Raw genomic sequence first — 18,849 nt, 5'->3', positions numbered from 1 at the left:
TTATTCTCCTTTATTTGCTTTAGTCCTGTCCTAGAGTGCATGTATCATCCGAGAGGCAGCAGAGCTGTGCTAGAAAAGGAGGAGGTGGCTGGTCCTAATGCTTGTTCTTGGGAAGAAGTGTGATGTAGAAACCGCTGCAGCAGATGTCACTTGGTTGCCATGCAAGTGAGCAGAACTTTTCATCCCACAGTAGAGAAAAGGAACCTGCTGGTATTTTTGTCTCCCATCTGTGACCCAGTTGCAGACCTTCTGTGGTTTTTAATGATGAGGAGGTTTTACCATGTGGTTTTATACAGTCAGGAAGATTGGTCAGTCAGCCAGCATTTTTTTTTCTTTACTGTGAGGCGCTTTGTACAGCGTGCCACAAGTCTAAAAGCATTTTGGCAGTGTCTGGCAGATACACAAACAGAAACTAATCATTTTTTTAAGGAGGAAAACCCCCCAAATAAACCTTTGAGTAACATGTATTTTTGTATCTGAAAGGCTATGTGAAGCCCAGAATGCTGACTTCAGTTATGTTTAATAACAGAGGGAGGAAATAAAGGTAACTCATACATTCAGGTGACCTCTAGGTTTCTTCCCTGTATGTGAATATCTCCTTCCTCACTTGTTTATATGATCAGGCTGAAAAAAAAGGGACAATTGTACAGGGGGGTTACTTGGAGTACTGCTGGAGAGCTGTCTTAAATCGTTATGGAAGTTGATAGATTACTGTCATTCCTAAAGAGGCTGAGATCTAAACAGGGCTCATGGTGCTGTCTTGGAGCCATATGGGGACAGGAATGTGTAATTTATTGGTGCAATGTAATGGTCCAGCTCTGACTTGGTGCTTGGTAATTCTGATTCCTAATACAAGCAAATTTTGCCACGTTTTTACTCTGAGCACCAACTGTACTCAAAACTTATTATTGAAATACATAAGTGTGGATATGAGGAGGGAGTATTTGTTAATGTGCGCATTGTATTTTAAAACTAGGCTGTTGGCAACCTAATTTCTATGTAAATAGACTGATATGTTTCAAACCAGCTAGAAATTAGGAGACACTCTGAGGATGTTGACAGGAAAGAAGAGAAGGAAAAATAAGAGGTCATTTTCAGGTTAAAATGGGGAAGAGATAGGTGAGAAGAATTTTGAGGAAAGAATAAACCATTCAAATAGGATGAGTGCTAACTTCAGGTTTAAATCTGTAGAAAACATACTGAGAGAAAGAAGATTGCCTTGGGGAAAGAAAAAAAGGCTGCGTTGATAATGAGGAGGAGCATAAAAGACAATTAAATTCAGCACTGTGTTAGGAAGTCAGAGCTGCTTATAGCGAGAAACATTCTCAAAGCTTAAAAAAATATTTTTCAGGCAGTTCCTGGGTCTAAACGAAGCTGTTAAAAGAAAATAAACAATCTAGAAAAAATTTAAATGTAGATAGAATATGACTGAAAAATGCAGTATTTGTTATGAAAAGCAGGATGTCTTTATGCTTGATATACTGGTTATGTAGCCCATGTAATTATGTGCATTCTTCTGTCTTGGACAGCTGAAACACATAGCTCTTGACTATTAGAATTTCTGGAACACCCACATTCATATTGATTTTTCTGGGGAGATAGATTATTATTTGTTTTAGACAGTGTAGGAGCTTCAGTCAAGGACCACAGACTAATAAGAGCCACTGTCTGAAAGTGAAAAGAAGTTGGACCTTGTCCTAAAAAACTATTGTTCTTTAGGAGATAATAGACAATCTATAACAAATGACCATCACTGGTCATCACTAACAGATGATATACAACCCCACTGCAGTGATATCAAACCAGAAGACACTCCCTTGTCATCTTTATCCTCCCTGTGCGTTATTTTCTACATTCCTGCTCTCTCCTGTGACTGAGACAAGACAACACCATCAGTTACCATCTGCATTGTGCGTCTGTGGAAGTAAAAGTTACGTGATCATTATTTTATTAATATATAGGACCACATAATACATGCCAGTTTTTTAAGGCATACACTGAGGAGAGGTTTGGGATGAGGATGGACAGTCAATATATTTTGAGGTATGGTTCAATTTAAGAGACATCTGAACACAAAATATGGAAATACTCGCAAGTGGACTTTGTTCTGTGTTTCTCTGTAGTGCACTTCTGCCTACACTATGGATAGTTGTTTTTAGAGTTGATTAATCCGTGGATTTTGGTACATGAATATTAGACAGATGTCCTAATATGAAACTGTGATTTGTGTATAACAGATATATGCAATCTTACATGTGTACATCTTGCACTGTAACAGTGATTCTGACATGTGTAGTCCATTTGTGGTTTAACCATAACCCTAAAATGGAACAGGATATACAAAGGATTCACACAGTAAAGTTTTCTTACGCTTACAACCTGTGCATGGTCATGTTTTTCCCTTAACCTTTTGGCTTCACAAGCCTTTGTTCACATAAACGTGTCTAGAATTTGTCAGCATTCGTTTCTTGCACTCTTCCTATTTTTCCTTATTCTCTTGAAGTATTTTGAGTTTCTTGATTTTCATCAGGGAATAAAGCATCTCTTTTTGATAATGCAATCACTGTTTCAAAAACAACATGGCTATTTTGGAAAGAGTCCTGGCCGTAATAAAGAAAAAGATCACTAGCCTCTTTCAAGATCGCTTGGGGCCCCATCTCTCTAGATTAAGTAAAAGACAGGTAATTTGAAGCAATACTTGTGCTTTACCTAATCAAATTCACTCTCCTGGTGGAATATCCTTCAGCCCCTACTATATGGAGGTTTGTAATTTTGAACAAATAGTGGAAAGATGAACGTCAATGCTTTCTTTGATTTTTAAAAAATAAACTATTTATTCCTTTAAAGTCTGTGGTATTAGGATTTAGCTCAATTTCCAAGATTTCCAAGTGCGTAGAGGTGTGGGAGCATGAGATTTTGGTGAGATTAAATTTGTGATAACACACAAGGGGCTGCGCTATCCAAATAGCGTGGAACAAAATTTTATAAAGGCTATGATTTCTTTTTTTTTTCCCATTTATTTTAGCCTCATAATCTAATAATGGTTTTAACTTTGGATTTTTGAAGATACCATTCTCAACTTCAGAGTATTGTTGAAGTTCTTGAGACATAATTGCATAAAACCTAAGTGACATTAATTTCCATTTTAAAAACTTCAGATGAAGTTACTGTTTACAAAGAAAAGCTGTAGCTAACCTGAATAATAAGATGCTGAAAAACTAATGCCTTTGAAAAATCTACTCAGCAAATGTTAATGTGACTGGTGTTCTGTAACAGTTCCAGTGTTCACTTCAGAGATGTCATAATTGAGACCATTCGTAGGAAGAAATGCCAGCAATTGGAATTCACTGGTTTTGATAGTTCGGGCAATCAGAGAGGCATTACATGTGCAGATTTGTCCTGTAGTTCAGCAGGGCACCCTGTGGATCTGTAACTCCTCGATGAGGTCTATCTTTGTTGCTATTAGGGGATTACTTTTGCTTTTCTGCATAATCATTGAAATTTGTTTGTTTCCTATGGCAACACACTTATGATAAAAATGTTTACTAGTGATCTGTATGTTCCTCAGCATTGCTTTAGATGTCTGGATTATCTACAAGATACTGATATCCAGTTCATGAAACAATTGTGCAGGAACCCCTGCTTTGGAAAGTATCATCGGACAAAACTCTTCAAAGGACACTCCTTTATTTATTTAAGGAGTAAGGATTAAAGTCACGTTTATTTAAAATGCATGCTGTAAACTCTCATAATGGAAAAATAAATCCGTGTTCTGAACAGCTTTCTGTTGAAGCAAAAAAAAAAAGATAAATAAAGCATATAAGAATGGAGCAACTTCATAGAGTAAACATGGAGTTATTAAATATTGAGGAAAGTTAAGTGAAATTATAGAGGGGTTAAATATTGTGAATCTCAAGCTTTTAGGTGTTTTTAAATGAGAATAAGTCTCCTCATAAGATATTTGTGTTGAGTTAAAGGTCAGCATTGGTATGTGAGATAAATGAAGTAATTTTTTTAGTACAACTAACTACAAAGAAAAGTACAACCTCATTTGTTTATGACATTTTTCTGTCTTTGTGACATGAATGAAAATATTTTAATGCTATTAGATACTTTCCCCAAGACTTTTAACTGTATAGACTTTTGTGTATGAGGACTTAATCAGGTGGTGCTATGGAAGTTGCCATGGCTAGCTGTAAAACAGAATCATCATCTAATTCCAATTTTGTTCCTTTCTGTATAGTACCATGGGCAAGTTCCTGGTCTGAACATTAAGGCATATAGATGGTGATAGTTCAGAATTTGGTTTTGCATTCTCTGTAGTCTATTTGATCTACTGATCTATTTGTCATATTTGATATGAGAAGTATCAGTAGAAAAATTTATAAGGACTGGGCACCTTAAGGAGATGAAATTTCTTTTGTGTTATTAAAAATAACTTGTAAGCTTAGAGACTGTTAAAGGCACAGAGAGCACCACTGTGTGGTCCGTTACCTAAAAGATGATAGTGAGGGACAATGTATATGCCTATATAAATGCATATACATATATGCATATGTAAATTCGAAATGTGCATTTCAAAAATAAGAGTCAAAAGTAAAAATGTTGCTAAAAGTTTTACATATAAATATTGTGAGTAGAGTTTTATGAAATGTGTAGCTAGACTGTTTTTCCTGAACAGTACAAGTTTGGGTTGGCCCAAGCATTTATTAAGTTCCTGTTAAACATTTAATATTGATTTGTTGCATGTTAAAAATAATACATCTTGTCCACTCCAAAACCCCACATTTTTACGTGAGAATCAAGTGTATAGGTACATAAACTTCTAAGTATGTCAGAATATGTACCGAGTATGTTATTTTACTTTAGAAGTAGCCAAGAGATCACTGCCTAATATTATCAGATCCATTAGACAGGGTACTTGGTGCTTTTGGTCAAGTAAGCTTGTAATAAGAATGAGCTACTAACAAAGGAGTCCTCCACCTCAGATTTCCCCCCTTTTTTTTGATGTAAGAGCAAACTTTGCTAATGGGAATTGTCATTACTGAAAAGCCTTCTCTTGGGGACCAGAAAATATGCTTATGGCAGAAGCCTTTCTTGTGCAGTCTATTTAATGCAAAATATGTTTTTGTTGTGCAGTGTGATCAAACTAATGCCAACTTATCTGTAGGATCGCCACGAATAATTTAATGTTGATGAAATGCACTACTTAGAATGTATTCTTTAGTTAAAATGATCTCCAAAGAGTTTGTATCTCATAATCACGTATCATAAATTGTATAATTTCTGCTTTAACTGAACTGTCAAAACTCACATTGCCTTAATTGGGGCAGGAATGTCACGTTATTTTATGTAAAAGCACATAAAGCATTATGATTTATAGTTACCTATCTAAAAGTAAGCTCAGAACATACTACTGCTGTTTCAGTAATTCAGGCAATGGTATCATGTGGAGAGCTAAGTGTGTGAGACAGAAGAACAAATTCCTTCTTTACAATTTGTCTTTGACAAAACATATAAGGTGTTTTATATGTGAAAGTTTCAGGAAAGTTTTTCAGTTTCTTTTGTATGTAGGGAAACATAGCATTCTGGTTTTTACTCTATAGCTGCTCAATGTTTTTTGTAATGCTGAGAAAGATTGAATCCTGTGAAGCGCAAACATTTGTTTACTACTTCTACTTCCCAGCCATTTTCAGTTTGTCCTTCCAGCTTAGTTTATTTTCCCTCAAAATGCATTTATCCATGTCTTGTTTTCTCTGCCTTCTAGAAGAAGACTTAAATTCTTTACCAAACTGCTAATCCTCATTTCTTCGGTGACCTAAGCTCCCACATCTGCCTGTCTTCTGAACTCTTTGTTCTTAGCTGCTACTTTGAGATTTTAGATTTTGTTACTGTCTGTAGTTTCTAGCCCCGGCTCATTCTGGAGCAGGCAATGCAGGAAATCCAGGTTTGCATCTCTGGTCATACCTTGGAGGAAGTAAGGTCTGCTGTGTTATAAAGTTACATGTGCACAATACAGTCACATATATGAACTATGAGAACAGGACTTGCTTATTGAAAGCGCAATCTTTGACATATTCCAGTTATCAGGAACTAGAGTTACTGGAGAGTCTAGCAAATTTCTGTTAAGGATGCAAGTTCCTCTTTGAAGTTTCTCTTTCTTGATCCAATGCCTAGAGCTGTTGGAACTATCCAGAGCAAGGGCCACTGGATTTTAACAATGGACAAATTCTATTTTTCAGTAGCCTTTTTCTGTGAAATACATGAAACAATGAGCTAGAACTCTCTGGTGCTTTCTGACCAGCTGACCCCTCAAGTCTTACTGTGGCACTTACCCAGCAAAGCATCACCCCAAAGGAGGAGCGGACTGCCAAACCAATGTTTTTTTTTGTTATGCAGTATCCTTCTAATAGAGCATTAGAAGCATTCTGTTTCTTTGCTGTACAAAATAAGGACTTGCTGCTTGTAGTGTAGACTGCATAAGACATTCTGCAAAGTTAATGGGATTTCATGCATATGTTTAAAGGCTTCCTAAGCCCCCTCTGTTTGGCTGTTTTTAAGAGGAAGGCCTTTGACACTTAGATGGGATTCCAGTAGTCTGAGCTGAAAACCATTGACATTAGCAGATGAAAGGACTTAGAGCTGAACTAAGTGGTAAGAAAGCCTACGTTTTCTGCTGGGTTTACTCCAATCAACAACCTCTTTAAGCTACAGATGGAAATGAGTGAACATATTATCAGTACATTTTAAAGGAAAATAGATCCATTACACTATTTTGGAAAAAAAGTAGTAAAACATTAACATTCATAAAACAATTAACCCTTACGGTTTGCTACCTCTATTTTAACTTCCTAAAGTTTAGAAATCAGCAGTTAAATCAACTAGACAATATTGACTCTGCCCTAGTGTCAGTACTAAAGGTTCTAATACTCACTTTCTTTTCTTTCATAGTTCTTTTACAGTGTGTTATTTTTTGATCAGTGACATTTTCAAATTATTTTAAGTCTGAGAGAATCTGAATTTTGAAAATTCCATTGTACTGTATTCCTTGTACACATGCTGCTTTCCACCCACTCCCCCTGCCCCAAACAAGTGTTTGTGTGGGTTATAGAAAAGATGTTGTCTTTCCTCATAAGATGATATCCTCGTACGTTTTGTCTATGTTGTGGTCCAGTTATAATAATAGTTCTGCAGTGACAAATAGCAGCTCTGTTTGCAGGCACTGAGACTTGGAAGATCTCATTTGCAGAGAGTGTGATTGCCTTCAAAAAGCCCTGTGCATGTCTTTCAGTCCGGTGGAGCCAACAGTCGTCTTTTACTGTTGTAGACATTAGACACAGGGTTTTGTGTACCTGTAGCCATACTCATAGTAAAGGGCTTTTTGGTAGGTTGCCAAAGAGCTTGGGAGGGGAGGCGGTTGGTGTTTTCTTTTCCTGCTGCTGATGTATCAGTGTCTTTTCTGTGATTTTTTTGTTCTGTTTCTGCTGCAGAGCTTCTGATGGGCCATTCGGTGCACATGTAGAGTACTGGGATGCAATGGTAGTTTGTAGAGGAGTTAGGCGTGAGGGACTGGTTGCTTTTCTTACTGTCTGCCAGGTGGCAAGTAGCAGGGTGGAGTTTTGAGCATGCCATCTGGAAGGGGTAAAACCCAGGGCACTATGCAGAGGATGGGGAAAAGGCACCAATGTAAAATGGAGGAATTCAACATACTTTTGGGGTTCTAAGCATCTTGTGGCCTTTCTTTGTATTCATTTTGTTAAGTTTTGAGGCTTGTCCTTGAACCAACACCATTCCTGGGGGCATGAGGTTTGCTGCAGACTCTACAGAATGAATTTGTTCTTCTTTTGCCTTTTTCTGCTTTGTTGTTTTGCATGTGAAGTGCATTTGCAGAGGGAACGCAGGGTGGCAGTTTTCTAGCAGGATGGTTTAATTACATCCAAAGGCTTGTAATCACAAGCTTTGGTGGGACAGACTATGAAAAGGCAGTGTAAATGGTGCATACAAATTTTAATGAATCGACCTTTGAGTGTAATAAAGGAGAAAGATTAATTGCTTTATCCTAGATGCTAATAAATAATAGGAAGGGAGGCATGTTTTTAAAAAAAACATTCCACAGCATAGGTATATTTCAGCTCTGCATCTTAAATGCGTGTTTGAATTCATGAAAGCGTTGTAAATGCTATTATAAAAGTAGGGAGAGTAGATAAGGGATGAAAAAATCATACTCTTTAAGAGGGCGTAACTAGAATAATATGTAATTTGTATTTAAAAAGATGTGCTTCTCAAATATCTTGAAATTTGAATTAGTAGCTGGAATGAGATAACACAATATGCTTTTGAATTGTTTTTTTTTTTTAAAGATCTGTTTAGATGCTGCATAGAGATGGGAAAATATCAGAGATTTATGAGAGGTGTGTTGACCTGTGGATAAATACTGATTTGAACGAGTCTAATATTTTGTACCTGCACTTTCTTCTTGGAGGAAGAAATGTAAAGTATTTATTAATCGTGTTATATTTGAAGGTGCCTTTTTTAGAATGTACTATCTTATGAAAGCCTATAGAGTGGTGTATGCATTTAGTAAGAGTTGCTACGTTGAAATTTTAGCAACTTTTAGGAGCGAAAATATAAACAACTCCCCCCAACGAGAACATCAACTACTAATGTCAGTATTATAGATTTCTCACTTTAAAACAAGTATCCACAACAGTGTATGAATAAATAATTTCAATTATGTGAAAATATTTCAAATGTATAGATCTCCTGATGTAAAAGAATTATTTTGGACTCCTAAAGAGTGTGGATGTTTTCCATTATTTTTAAAATTTCTACACCACAGGTTACACAAAGCTTGTATAGTCATGTATTTTGATTTGGAGATGTGCCTTGTAATAGCTTGCAAATAATTTGGCCTTTTACTGTGTTTTGCTTTTGTTTTATTGTTCCTTTCTGCTTCCTAATACCAGTCTCTAGGGCTAAATTATAGAACTTGTTCCTAATGTACTTTCTTTTGTTCCCGCTCCAACATAATTTAAGGAATTATGTTGCTGTCGCTCATTTAACTGCTCTTGTTGCTTATGGGACACTAATGGAAAAAGGGTAAGACTTGTGGAATTGCAGTCACTAAATACTGAGACTGATTCTTAAGCAGAAGTGTCATCAAAACTATTCTATAGAATCTATAGTAGGAGGAAAGGGATTTTTGGTGGGTTTTTTCTTTTTGAGGTGTTTTTTGTTTAATTCCAAATTACTAGTTCATTATTGATAGATTGTATCTGCCTTCAATCAAGAGATTGCGTTTTGTGCTGTACGGCATGTGGCAATCAAAGCCTTTGAGTCCTGTCAGGTTACCAGTGGAGCATATTTATGTGTCTGGATGCTGAGGCCATTCACATATTCAAGTAACAGATACAGAGTACGTCAACTGCCCTGCAAACTGGAATCCCAAGTGCTGTACAAAGCTCTAAAATTGCATCCGCCACTTCTCATATTTCAACATTGACAGGACTTTTGGCCTTCATCCTATTACGTAAACTCACCAATCTCTTATCTGTCTGCACAGTCATTACAAGATGAAGAGATTGGAGTTCCCTGTTTTCCATTTCACCTTTTCCTGACACGTCCCCAGTTTAATCTTCCTATTGCTGAGTTATTGCAAAAATAGGCAAAACCACTATGAAGATAAATATGCTTTCTTCTGAAAGAATATACATTGCAACATGTAAATGAACTCAAAGTTTTAGCGGGTAGAATGTAAAATACGTCGGGTTTAAAAGGGCCTCAGATCATAGTTCCTGAGTGCACAATTTTCCAATGATTAAATAAAGAAACAAGAAGGGAAATAGAAAAAAGTTTGCCATAAATAGCTAAATATTTTCCATCTTTTCCAAATAGAGCCAGAGCTGCCTCTATTGTCCTGCTACTTTCTTTACACAGAAGAAACTATATGGGACCAAGTTAAAACTCATTCTTGTCTGGCGGTTTTACAGAAGACAAGGCAGGAAAGAGTTTAGGGTTGTGTGTGTGCATGTGGATTTTGTTTGTTTGTTTTTGTAATGGTATTATTTTAAATAATTCCATCTGGTCCAATTTGTTTTTGCTTTGTGTCAACTGTCCCCCTTTGAGGTGAGTTCTGTTACCTCACTAGATGTACCCACAACTAAATAATATGTAGAAAAATTACCTTGCGTCTGGACTTGATGAAAACATGGTAGATACTCCTCGGTGATACTCCTCGGTGCAGTTCTGTCATGCCTGGGGTAGTACATTCTTCAGATTGCAATTTGCTTAGACTAGCACCATTGTACTATCTATGTAGGAGTTCCAAAATGTAACATTCACATTGTGACTGCAGGAACAACACACTGTATATAAGCGTAGCAAAGCTAAGCATCTTAAAAAAATAAAAAGGAGGAGTAAAATGCATCTTCATACTATCCAATAAATAGGAGATGGCTGGTGAGAGGGATGCATATAGGGTTCAGGAGTAAGACAATCTGATGATATGTGGTGTATCCCCTACTTTAAAATAATCTTTTTGTGTGATCTTCCTGTGTATTTCAAGACCAGATATCCTAATACTCAACAGCTATATTTGAAGGACAGATTTTTCAGGCAAACTTCAGATCTCATTTAAGCAGAACTAAAGCTGCTTAAATGGAGAAGAGGTGGCGGCTTTTTATCAAAGTGATTACAATGTTGATGTTTATCTTTAGTCTACAATGTACTGAACACAATTCATTTTAGCTACTTTTTGAAAAATACAAAATGAGAAGTTGACCAAGAGTCCAATGTTCTTACCTACCCTTCTGCTTGCCTTTGTGTGTTGACGAGAGTTGTGGTTCTCTGGACATGCTTTCTCTTGCATCCGGGTTTTGCAACTGAAAGCAATTCCTTTAAAAGCGTCTGACTCTAATTATGTCTGACAGTTGGGAACACATTAAAAATACTTTGAGAATTGGCTTTTTATTTTGATGTCTTAATCGGAGAGATGTCTGTAAGTGTTGGTTTTCTCATCAATGGATTGTGGTACAGTAGGCATATCATTTTGTTTTAATATTTGAATATTTATAACGTACTTTAGGATCTTGTTAGTGGCTCTTCAGTAATAACATTAATATTGGATGTATGTTAAATAATTTCTGTTTAAGGATAAAATGAGCTAAATCGGTGTAAAACAGAAATTAAATTAATTAGGCATACTGTTTCTTTTCTAGTGAACAAACACAAGCCCTGGATTGAGACATCGTACCACGGGGTCATAACTGAAAACAATGACACTGTGATTTTGGATCCTCCCCTTGTTGCTTTGGATAAAGATGCACCTGTTCCCTTTGCAGGTAGGAACATGAATTAACAGCAGCATTTGAGTTCATAGATTGTATTGTGAAGTAATTAGCATTTGTAAGGAATGAATTTGCTGTGCAGAGATAATGTAATCTGAAGGACGTGTTTAGAGGTTGTTTCCGAGTACTCGGGACTTGACCATTGGCCCACTGACCTTTTATAATAAATGTGTCTGCTCATTTGTGTGAAGCAGAAGTGCTTATAAACAGCATAATACAGCAGGCTTCCACTATCAACGTATTTTTAAGTGAAAACACAGGAATTGTATAATGAAATTTGAATTTGCTTTTATCAAAATGAATCATTACCATTGCCTAAAGTAAGTAATAATACAAAGTTAATTTTGTTTAGTAATAACAGCTTCTGCTTCCTTTCTTCCTGTTCTCCTCCCTGGCTACAAACTATGTGATAAATATTTAAAGTTGCTTAAAACTTACATTATGGTGTTAGTACTTTATAACTGTCAAGACTTGGACAGAAAATTTAATGGAGTTTTGGAAGGTTTTTGCTCAGAGTGCTGTGTGATAGATATATGTCGTATAGAAGTGATTACTTTTATTAAGAGTATTTTTCCTGACACTTATTCTGTTATATTCTGAGTTCCTTAAGCAGAAGATAGTACTTTTGCATGTCAGGTAAGTTTTCTCTTAAATTCCAGGTTTCATTAAAAATATTTTTTTGAAGAAGAGGAAGAATATTAAGGCTTGATAGCTGTTCTGAAGATCCTAAAAAGATGCAGTTATTAAAAAAGATTATATTGCTTAAGAATGTTCATCTTTTTATAAGGAAAGGGACTAGTGAAGATGAGTATGCTTGTTCTTGTGGAATAGTCATGTTTGGGTAACAGTAAGTCAAAGTACTTGCCTCAAACAGCATTTTACAGCACCGTGTAAGAGTTGTTACTAGCCATTTTGCCCCAAAGTATATACTGGCATAAACTCATACTCTGCAAAATAGGGATTCACAAATGTTCTTGTATATTGAACCCCATTTTAATATCAAGATTAGTTTGTCATCCGTGGTACCCCATGGCTCTTGGTTGCACAGAACACTGTTTTTCCTCAACATATGTGCACTGGGGATGTTCAGTGGAGGGACCTTGCCTAAGTTTAGTCAGAGGTAAAAGCCTCAAATAGCATACGTCTGGATACAGCAGCCTCAGCGAGAAACACTTCAGTGTACTGGTCAGTTCCTGTGGCACAGAGTTACTTGCTAATGGAGGCATAATCAGTGTCCATTCAGGGATAAGCTTACAGCCTCTGACTGGGAGGTACTAATTATAATCAGAGCAGGTGTACTTCATACAAAGGTGCTCAGGATGAGATGGCCTTAAGTTAATTACTATTTCTTGAAACAAAGGAAAAAGTACTTGCTTCCAAATTATGTTTTTATCCATTCATCAAGAAGCAACTATATGTTAAAACAAACAGTGTGGGATCAGACTCTGAATGATAAACAGTTACCCATAATGTATTTGAGTATACTCTTTTCTTATAACAATAACTTTCACGTACATTGGCAATTCATTCTTCCAAATGTTTGTGGAAAACAGTAGTGTAAACTCAGATGAAATCCTTGCTAAACTAAACTTATCTGTGAAATCTTCAGGTATAGTTATCTACGAATGAAGACTAATTCCTAGTGAAAAAAATGCCATTTTCATTTTGGGGGATTTTTCTATTACTATGAATGTCCCATCTCATATTTGCTTTTTACCTACATTCCCTTGGGATCCTTAATGGGACGTTAATCACATGTGCTGTTTCCATGAATACTTTTACAAGCTAACTGTAGATGTGCAGGCCTGATGATTTTGCTTCATTTTTGACATGCGACAATTGACGTGTTTTTCATGAATTAGTGGTTTACTCTTCTTGTAGAAAATCATCCTTTGAAATACTGAACTTGCACAGACGCATTGGCTTTTGTGATAAAGGTTACATTAGACAGTAGTTTTAATTTAGTTTCTTCATTTATTGATTTGAATTATTTGTATTTGAAGAAGTCTTATGGGATCTGGGAGGAGAATTGGTGTGTATTCTGTGATAATTAATAGTTAATTTCCAGATAATACTGTACATTTGGCCTCATGGTCTGCAGTCCAGACTTATGATACTGATTGAGCCCTTAATTCCCTTGAAGGGCTGGGATCCCCAACCTGTCTGGAAAAACCTCTAGGTGCTTTTTTAAAAGACTCTTGCCTTTTAAAATTGTTGGAGTAACTTCTTATTTCTGTTTTAAATTTCTGCTTTAATATAATGTCATTTTATTTGGCTTCATAATATCATTAATTTTATTATAGGTCTTTATGAAAAATTCTATTTGTGTAATGTATTTACTAGGAGAAAACTGAAAATAGATACAGCTACAACATGAAAAATATTCAGTAGCTCTATATTTAATGAGGCATTTTTTCCATGGCAATATTTTGTTTAAATGTGGAAAACTTATACTACAGTATAATATGTCAATCTTCAATTGTACCAGAGAATCAGAAGTCCAACAGTTCCTTTCCCATCAACCTATTAATATTTTCAGTATTTTGTCCAAGTATTGTAGGAAAAAAAAATCATAGCCCTTTGAAATATTTTCTCTTTTTCTGTTGGGTGGGGTTTTTTTGTTGTTGTTTGTTTTTGGTTTTTTTTTTTGTTTTTTTTTTAATGGGCACAGATATATCAGAAGAATATATCAGGGTGATTTCTGACCTGTGCTTAGATATCTACTTAGATCTGTCTCCTTGATTAAGCTATATTAAGACTAAAAGTGTATGGTTTATCCTTGAGGAACTACAGCTGCTGCAACAGTTAACTGGCAGATTGATAGAATCATAGAATGGTTAGGGTTGGAAGGGACCTTCAAAGGTCATTTAGTCCAGCCCTCCTGCAAGGAGCAGGGACATCCCCGACTAATGGCTGCTCCATGCATGTTTGTGCCAGCTTATAGAAGTAGACTTTTTTTCAGTAGTATCGGTGTGTGTTTGACTTGAAAAAAAAAAAAAATTACAAAAACCAAAAAACCCACAAAACTAAAAAACAAACAAACCCCTCCAACGAACCTAAACAGAAACCAAACCCTAAACCCAACAAAAAAAATTCCGTAATCCAGCTGCTATATATCTTTTCAGTTTTCATACGGGCCTAAGTCCCGTAGAACCAAAATTGAACTAACAACAGAAAGAAAACTCACAAGTTAACCACCAGGCTGATGTTCCTAGGGAATGCCTGTAGAGCTACATAGCTAGATGTTATGTGGACAATGTAATATTTCTACTTGCCTTAATTTCTTCCTTCGTAAGTGCTCATCTTCCATCAGTGACAGCCTGAGGACAACTTTGAGGATTTATCATTGAAAGGCATGACAGGTCACAGTAGGTTAAATGCATATTTATTTCATACATTTATTTACTAGTTTATACCTATTTATTCTATATTTATTTCTGTATCTTGCTAGTGTGGTCCTTTTGGAACCGTGCTTAACTTGTGGAAGTAAGGGTAAGTAGTCCTTATGTTTATTGCCAAGGCAAGACAGCTTCAGAAAGGAGATGCAGTAGGGTCAAGCCAGAAAGTATGGGTGCTGGGGTTGTGCGTTGGAGACTATAAAACCTCACTGTGTTTTTGTCTGTGTATTGTCAGCATTATGCTTTATAAAACAAAGTTAGTTTTGAGGTCTGGGCTATCTGTACATAGGCTAGCACTGTGGTCTCTAGGATTATAATTGTGGCAAGACATGCACTACTGATAGCAGGTATCACTAGATAATAAGATTGCACTGTTCTTTCCATGGAGGAAAGGACAAGTCTGCTGTACAGCCCTGGCTTACCGGAGCCAGGAAGGGCTGTTTGTACCACTCACTGTAAAAGCTCTGAGTTCAGCAAGAAGAGCCTGAAAGTGGTGCAGGTTTTCCAGCTCTGAGCTGTGTATTATTGAGGAAGCTTAGAGCAATGTGCAGATCACCTTGCTCCTGTTAATTGCCAAGGTGCACAAGTGGTTTATGCATTTCATGTTTTTCACCTGAGCAAATAATCTTTCCCCTAATAACTGATTTGTTACTAAGCACAGAAGCAGAACTAAACTATTAAGACACATTTGGTGGTCATTAATGATTCTTATCTGCCCTCAGTGCTTTGATTTGTCTTCTATACTCATTCTCATGTTCTCTCTTTTTTTTTTTTAAATTTTATTTAAATATTAGTTGTGGCATGGACTTACTCGAAACTATAAACAGTATTTTTTGTTTTGTTTTCTGGAAACTTTAACATGGTTCCTAATACCTGTGCCTTTTTTGCTTTCCACAGCTATTAAAGTAAATCTTTTATTAACTGTCTTGTCAGCCCCTTCTAGTAGCACACACATTATGGTGCACACCAAACCCCTATTCATGGAGTGGTCATAAGAGAAAATGACTATAATCTGCACTTCTTTACTCACTTCTGTCTAATGTTTAAAATCAGGAGTGATGACAGGAAAAAAAAGGAATCTTCTGTGCAGTTACTCTCTCAACAGGTCTGTGTTTTCATGGAGAACTAACAAGAGACTAACAGAATGAAATGTGCCTGTGAAAGTGTTGGCTGTCAGATGTGATCAGCCTTTTCCATAACTGGAGCGTGAAGACTTTCACAAGATTGCAATGAATGGTCTTTGGTGCCTCTTTATCTTAGCAATTCATTGTGAATTGTGCAATAATTGGAGTATATGTAAAATTATGGCTCTTAAAATTCTTTAGGTAAGAACATAGTCACTTTCTCTTTTTCAAGCCGTTAGGTTTTTCAGACCCCTATTTTTGAAGGAAAGCTTGAAAATAACATTGCAAATGGCTAAGTATGAGAAGTAAAATTTATGGTTATTTATACACAAAACATTAACGTATTCAACTTTCCTAATACAGATGCATTGTTATTTTATTAAATGATTGGTCAGAGTTTCTGTCTAGCGTGTAAACTAGTACATGTGCTCAGTTCTGTTGCTCCGCCTACTTCTTTTGAGTTGGTGGTACGATATGGGTAGAGGGTCTGTGAGTCGGTGGCTGTGGCAACTCCTGCCAGAATTACCTTTCCCCTAATTTCTTCAGTAGTTTGGCAAACCTAAGCAGTTCTTTGCAGGTTGCTGATGAAGCTAGCATTTTATCATTTATGCTTCTTGCTTTTAGGCAGGTACCTCCTGCTTATCAGACAGTGGCACATTGTTTAAAACCTTAGTTCCAAAATTTTCATAAGTATAGTAGGTTTAACTTTTAGTATTTCAACAGTATTGAGATACAATCGATCTTCAAAATAACCAGAGTCACCACAGTAGCCTGGAGCCAGGGTATCACAGGAAAAAAAAAGCAAACCCAAACCCCTCAAAACATGAACAAACTGCAAGTCTTGTAGAAGTAGGTTATATCTTCTGTCCTTCTCTTCAAACAGTATTGTGTAGGTGCAATGTGGGCTTACTCATTATCTAATTTAGGGAAATCCATTGGAAGAATCACCAGTTTAAAAAAAAAAAAAAAAGAAAATCCACCCAAAAGAAGGAATGTAGCTTTAATTAGACTTGCATCAACGTGCAGGGTCCGCCATCCAGCAGTGGGCTATCACATGCTGGTTATGAGGCTGGAAATCACTTGAAGGATTTGACTTTCAGGCTTACGAGTGGTTTGGCTAGAAAGAAGGTGGTATCAACTGTATGAATTTGACAGTGTTCTGCTCCTGTGATAGCAAGAAGCCCTTGCAAAATGCTGTAGGATTTTGGAAGGCTACTTAGAAAGGGCAGCTGTCTGCATTTTAATAACAGCAACTCCATTTCATCAGCAATGTTGTGCAAAAATAGATCTGAAAGGAACTTCAGGATGTCTCCAGTCCATCCTCCTGCCCAAGGCAGCACCCATTATACTCATGTCATTCCTGATAAATTGTTTTCTGTCCTGATCTTAAAGATCTATAGTGACAGAGATGCAACTTCTTCCCTGGGAAATCTATTCCACGCTTCGCCATACTCAGTTTTTCAATGATGCTTAACCTGAACTTTCTGTACTGCGATTTTAGCCTGTTAGTTTTTGTCTTATCCACCATGGCTTGGCAGAGCAGATTATTCCCATTCTTTTTCGCAGCAATAACCTTTTATGTTACTTCCTAAAAGCACTGTTAAGCATCTTAGACAACACGATGAGGTTGGTCTTCGTCTGTCCTTTGTGTTACAGATGCAGATGTGAAGCAGAGAAATAGGAGGTAACTTCCAGAACAGTGAGATGATTAATGCCCGTCGCACCTTGAAAGTGTTAGTTTTAGGTTTTTTAGCAGATTGGAGGAGGGTGTATTCTCAGCTGCAGCACAGCAAATCCAGTAGTTGCCAATCCACTTAAAACCAGGGGCTGGACACAAAATCCCATTTCCCCGCTTCAAACTGTGAAGCTGTCTAGCTTTCTTGTTTGTTTGTTTTTAATTGATAAGCAGTGACATTAATAACAGAAACAATCTTTTTGGTACAACATTAGAAATATGGAAATTATTTTTCAAATTGTGACTCTGAATACTATCGTATATTCACTGTGAGCCAGACTTAAAACATGATGTCAGTTTGTAAGGCCCAGCATTCATCAGTATTAAATATTTCACTGTGAAAATGATGCATGATCAACTTGAACTGTAAATGAAGCCATGGAGTATTGCAGTTGTTTATAGCAAACCATCTGCTGATCTTTTTACACTTCTGTTTTTGAAGTTTACATTTATTAAGGTAGCTTAATTAGTTAAGACCGTAGCCTTTAAAGGCAAACAAAGAATCTCTTCATGGTGATCATAACTTAAGGTAGTGTAAAAGACTGGCAGTAGCACAATCCATTCCAGGGATGCTGGTTTTTGACCTCAGGGATGCTGCTGGCCATCCAGGAAAGTCAGTGATGAATGCTCAGGCTTCAGATTAAGAATGCACCCCAAAAAAAAAAAAAAAAAAAAAAAAAAAAAATCACTCTGACAGTGACCTCTGTTGGTTAGTCCCTGAAGTTCAGCGATGGAGGTTTGAGGTGGGTTTTTTGTTTGGGTTTTGGTTTTTTTTGTCTGTCTGTTTTTTTTTCCTTGAAGCTTTTGCCAGTTGAGTTTGATTGTCTGTCTTAGTAATTTTGACAGTGGTGAAATAAAAGTAGGCACCATTAATGTCTGGAAAGAAGACTAAAGGTTCAATAACTCAGACTGTTCTAACAGACCTGTTAGTAGCTGTGAGTGGTCTGTCATTGCAGGTATAAGTGGTTAGAAGAAAATTAGACTTTAGTGCTTGGAGAGTGAATGCCAGTTGCTTCTGGCAGACAAAACCAGTAATGAATTGAGAACATTGAGATAAACTTTATTACACCTAAATATGCTAAATTACTCAAAGCCAGAAAGAAGCAAGTAAAGTAACCAGCTGGTTATGGCTTGATGATAGTCTCTTGGGCTTTTAGACTACTTATGGAAAAAATTGATGGGAAGCAAATTGGAATTGTTTGGAATAACTTCTTTATAAGTAAGATTTGGTCTTTGGAAAATTAGGG

At 36.6% G+C, this 18,849-nt stretch overlaps 1 protein-coding gene across 1 annotated transcript in view; it reads left to right on the top strand.

Annotated features, from left to right (window-relative positions):
• The window catches only part of CLSTN2 (calsyntenin 2), a 338,134-nt gene that overhangs the window by 133,247 nt on the left and 186,038 nt on the right, over window positions 1-18,849 (top strand). Inside the window, exon 2 of the mRNA XM_086754967.1 lies at window positions 11,217-11,339. The gene's annotated coding sequence lies outside the window, so the exon portion shown is untranslated. The remainder of the gene's footprint in view (window positions 1-11,216; window positions 11,340-18,849) is intronic.

Source organism: Chlamydotis macqueenii, chromosome 9 (genome assembly GCF_036417535.1).
Source record: "Chlamydotis macqueenii isolate bChlMac1 chromosome 9, bChlMac1.mat, whole genome shotgun sequence".
Lineage (NCBI taxonomy): Eukaryota > Metazoa > Chordata > Aves > Otidiformes > Otididae > Chlamydotis > Chlamydotis macqueenii.
The sequence above is the reverse complement of the archived record's forward strand: the minus strand, read 5'-3'. Positions and strand labels throughout refer to the sequence as shown.